This window comes from Globicephala melas, chromosome 4 (genome assembly GCF_963455315.2).
Source record: "Globicephala melas chromosome 4, mGloMel1.2, whole genome shotgun sequence".
NCBI classification, from domain to species: Eukaryota; Metazoa; Chordata; class Mammalia; order Artiodactyla; family Delphinidae; genus Globicephala; species Globicephala melas.
This window is the reverse complement of record NC_083317.1, coordinates 41,022,059-41,027,874: the sequence shown is the minus strand read 5'-3', so window position 1 is coordinate 41,027,874 and position 5,816 is coordinate 41,022,059.

Genomic DNA, 5,816 nt, shown 5'->3' with positions numbered 1-5,816 from the left:
TTGGCAGCACACTGACCCCCCCCCCGACCCCCCCCCCCCACCCCGCCACCAGCCAGTGGTGTTAGCTGGAACAAACAAAGAGCTAATCTTCCACCCTCCACTTGGTGGAAGGAAGTACTGCCTCGATTCGCCTGCCAGCTGGTGTTGACAAACCAAGTAGGAAGCTGATCTTCCTTTCCCCACGCATTCATTTTTTTCCCCTATAGAACTAAAATAATAGACCAGAGACTGAATACTTTTTTTTTTCACTACTTTTACACTGCCTGTCACCATTTAATTTTTTTTAAATCCATTTCTTCTGCTTTCATCACAGTTTTTATACTATGTTCTGGTATTTGCAACAATCTTGTTATATTTTCTAAAATGTTAATTTAGTCCTTCTGCCAGACACCTTCTTAATTCTTTCTATTCCATAAAAAATCTTCCCTAAGGAAAGTGAAGTGCAGTGATAATTTCCACTTAAACACTCTTCCAAAATACTGATTACAAATTATTTGCATATTTATAATAATTTTTGCTTTGTTTACTGCATTTTAGAAATGGTTGTATATTTGTATCTGCGTTTATGTTTATAAAAATGTTAATATCAGAATTAAGTTTATAGGCATAAATAACAATAATATATCAAAGTAACATTGAGAACTTAAAAATTAATATTTGGTGAAATCAAGAATAAATAGGCATATCTATTGTTAATTTCTTGAGGAACCACCATGCTGTTTCCCATAGCAGCTATACCATTTTACACTCCCACAAACAGTTTATGAGGGTTCCCTTTTCTCTACAACCTCACCAACACTTGTATTATTACTATTATTTTTAACAGTAGGCATCCTAACAGATCTGAGGTCATACTGTATTGTGGTTTTGATTTGCATTGCCCTGATGTTTAGTGATTTTGTGCACCTTTCCTTGTACTTCATATACTTCGATCTGTTTTTATGCCAGTACTGTATGTACTGTTTTAATAATTAAAAATAGAATTACCATATAATTCAGCAACACCAGTTTTGGATATATACCCAGAAGAATTGAAATCAGGATGTGGAAGGGATATCTTCTCTCCCATGTTTACTGCATCATCATTCACAATAGTCAACCTGTAAAAGCAACCTAAATGTCCATCAGTGAATGAATAGATTTTTTAAATGTGACATACACATGCAAGGGAACTTTATCCAGCCATAAAAAAAGAAGGGATTCCTATGGCATGCAACAATATGAATGAAAATGAAGGACATTATATTAAGTGAAATATGCCAGTCACAGAAGGACAAGTACTGCATGATTCTACTTATGAAGGATCTAAAAAATCAAACTCATAGAAAGAGTAAAATGACAATTGCCAGGGGCTGGGAGGAGGAAATGAGGAGTCATCGTTTGATAGGTATAAATGTTCAGTTAAGCAAGATTATTAAGTTGTACAACGTTGTGCCTATAGTTAACAATAATACATTGTACACTTAAAAATTTATTAAGAAGGTAGATCTCATGGTAAGTGTTTCTACCTCAAATAAATAAATAAGATTTTTAAAAAGAATAAATTGGTCAGTTAATCTATGACAAAGAGGCAAGAATATACAATGGAGAATAGATAGTCTTTTCAACAAGTGGTGCTGGGAAAACTGGATAACTACGTGTAAAACAATGAAATTAGAACACTCCCTCACACCATGTACAAAAATAAACTCAAATTTGGTTCAAAGACGTAAATATAAGACATTATACCATAAAACTCCTAAAAGAGAACATAGGCAAAACATTCTCTGACATAAATCATAGAAATATTTTCTTAGATCAGTCTCCCAAGGCAAAAGAAATAAAAGCAAAACTAAACAAATGGAACCTAATCAAACTTAAAAGCTCTAGCACAGCAAAGGAAACCATCAACAAAATGAAAAGACAACCTTAAGGAATGGAAGAAAATGTTTGCAAATGATGCAACCAACAAGGGGTTAATACCCAAACTATACAAACAGCTCATGCAACTCAATATTAAAAAAAAAAAAAAAAGGGATCAAAAAACGGGCAGAAGGCCTAAGTAGACATTTTTCCAAAGAAGACATACACATGGCCAGCAGGCACATGAAAAGATGTTCAACATTGCCAATTATTAAAGAAATGCAAATCAAAACTACAGTGAGGTACCACCTCACAGGGATCAGAATGACCATCATCAAAAAGTCTACAAGTAATAAATGCTGGAGAGGATGTGGAGAAAAAGGAGCCCTCCTGCACTGTTGGTGGGAATGTAAATTGGTGAAACCACGATGGAGAACAATATGGAGGTTCCTTAAAAAATTAAATATAGAACTACCATATGATCCAGCAATCCCACTCTTGGGTATATATCCAGAAAATAAATATGGATGGACCTAGAGAATATAATATTTAAGGACGTAAGTCTGACAAAGGAAGACAAATACTATATGGTATCACTTATATGTGGAATCTAAAAATGGTACAAATGAACTTACTTACAGAATAGAAACAAACTCACAGACATAGAAAACAAATTTATGGTTACCAAAAGGGAGAGGGAGGGAAGGAAGGACAAATTAGGAGTGTGGGATTAACAGGTGCAAACTACTATACATAAAATAAATAAGCAACAAGGATTTACTGTAAAGCACAGGAAATTATACTCAAAAGTTTGTAATAACCTACAATGAAATATAATCTGAAAAAATTACTGAATCACTTTGCTGTACATCTGAAACAAACAGTCTTTTAAATCAATTATACTTCAAGTTAAAAAATGAATAAGTATAGTAAAAAAAAAAAAATTGCCTTAAGTTGTAATTCTAAGGCTATGGCAATATCCTTTTACCCTAAACTCAGAAATGCATGAGAAAAATGTTGCTAATAATTTTCATTTTGTGCCCTTTTCATCTCACATTTGCAGTTTCATAATGTAGTTAATTAACACTGAGAAATTAGTAGATACTGACAATGCCATCTTCCTCATAAAGATATATGTTTTAAAAAATATTATTTCAGAAGCATTTTTTTTATTTTTAAAAAAAGCAATATGATTTTTATACTGTTTCATGTGCTTGTTCTGAAACTTTACTGAAGATTAAAAGAGATTCTACTCAGCTTATAGCACTTTTTCACATAAATAAATAACTGTGGAAATCTGGACATGTAAATAATTTATAATGTGTTGAGTTGTTTGCAAGCTGATAAGTTCGCAAGTACCCACAACTGGATTTCCTTGGCTTCCCTCAGTTGACTTTACGGTGTCTCATATCAAGGCACACAGCTTTTTATCTCACCCCTATTTCACAGGGTCAAGAATTGATATTAACCCTTTTCCAAACGAACAACTACAACTGAAAAATCACATAGCAAAAATATGTCCGCAGGATATAAAGAAAAGTAGAAGGGTAAAAGGATAGAAAGGTGGCTTTTTTTGAGAAATAACCAAGTGAAAAAAAATGATATTTTTAGATTCCTAAGTATCTTGAAAGAGAAAAGAAAATGAAAGAACAAGTGATAGGCTCTTGCCTGGAACTGACACTGTACCAAAAGGAAAACGCAACGAAGGAAATGAAAAGCTGCTCAATGACCTTTCCTTTAATGTACTGAAGATAAGGTTTGCTTGTTCTTTCTAATAACGTGGCTGGTAAAATAAGAATTCTTATACTTTACATTCTCCAATTTCCCCTATGGTACAGAGAATCACCTATTGCCCTTTGGGGTCTCAAACATAAAATATGAAAAATTACCGAGGTACTCATGGTTTTAGCTACTTAAATTTTATTCACTTATAAGTCTTATTACACACAAGCTGTTTTCATACTAAAGTGAACTGAAGGACTTAGATATATGTATATAATGAGAGCTCCCTGGGAAAGGTACATGGATCAAAGTCGGAGGCCCCAGAGCTCCAGTAACAGTGCAGAATGGGGCAAAGAAGGAAGAGGATTCAGAAGGAATCAAGAGACAGAATTCCTTAATTATGCTTGGCTCAAGATTTCACCATCACTTCAGGGAAGAGAGGATACATGTAATGTAATTATAATGATAACAGCAAAGGAAATGAGTATCTTATACAATAGCAACAACGGCTACCAAATATTAAGCACTCAATTCCTGCTAGGCACTGTGTCCTACACAAGTTACTTGTAGTATTTCATTGAATTCTTTTAATAATGCTAATTCTAGAGTTTCAAATGATAAAATTGAAGTATAGAAAGATTAAAACAAATATCTAAGATCCCATAATTCTCAGGTGGAAACAATAGGCTCCAAACTAAGGCAATCTGGTCATTTAATCTATGTTTTTATCACTGTATTATATTGTATGTACTTACATCTAAATATCTAAATGTTTATTTTTGCTCAGTAAATGCTACATAATAATATTCATAGTGTGAGTACATTCTTTTCATTTGCTTTACATATTTATATATATATGTGTGTGTATATTTATACACGTACATATATTTATACATACACATATATAACAAGCAAAATAATATATATTATATATGTATATATATTATATGTGTGTAAATATATATATATATATATATATATATATATAAAACAAGCAAAATAATCCTTCAGTTTATGCAGGGCAAATTAATCTAGAGTTGGATCCATAAAGTCAGCTGCAGTTGAGATACTCTGGTTCCTACATAGCACAGAGGCTGATTAAATGGTTTTGTACAGAAAGCCTGAATGAGATATCTTCCTTCAAGACAATGCCACATGCACAGATTTGCTTTCATTGGCAACTGTAATTGACCCAGCTAAAACTGCTGAAATGTATAGTGAATTTTTAGGAAATGTTCCATTTTCATGCAGTCAGTCTCCAACTATTTGCAACAGAATTATGTAAACCTGTTAATATCTATCATTTTTTTCTTCCTCAGAGGAAAATGCATTTCTCAAAACATGAAACCGATTTAAAACATGAAACCGATTTAAAACATGAAACCGATAATATGTTGCTGAGGTCCTCTGATATATATTTCCTAAAGTATTTTATTAATTTTTCTTTCATTCATGTTATGCAAAATAAAAGTGATTGTTTATTGTACAAAGTCATTCTTTCTTGCTTATCTTATCATACTTCTTGTAAGCTTACTCATGCTGTGCAAATGAATAAAAAAATACTGTTTATCACAAATACCACATTAAAATAATTGCTGTTTTTTTCATAGGAGAAAAAAATTATCTGAAATATTTAGATTTTATTTCCTTCATATTCATTTTCCCCTCTACAAAAGAAAAATTAAAACATAATCAAAGGCTTCCTGTCCAGGACTCAGGGATTCTGCAGGCTTTCATGTTTCATCTATATTATTATATTGATCTTTTCTAACACACATTCACATTATGACATCATTTTCACTAATAACCATTTAGCCTGATAGTACCACCACATTCCATATACCTTCTACATGTAAAATGCCTGATAACAGTAGTATAAATTTGTATGACATTTAACACAGCATTTTTACAACCTATTCTAGGTAGATCAGGTGTGATTTTCAAGCTTCCACAGTTGCATCCTCATTTATGTTTGCAAACTAGTCTTCCTATATTCTTACTCCAATTAAACTGGCCTACAAAATATTATTTTTATAAGGCTGCAAACTTGCTTTTGCATTTGCCACTTTTTATTTACACATAACTAAACATCTCCTGTCACTTAAGATCCAGTTCAAATATCTCCTCCTCTATAAGAATTTGCCCATTTCCTCCATCTGATAGTGATATATTTCCCTCTTCTGGATTCCTAGAGCACATTATTTTCTCTTACAATATTTTCCCTTCTCTCTTATTTATATAATTAATTAAAC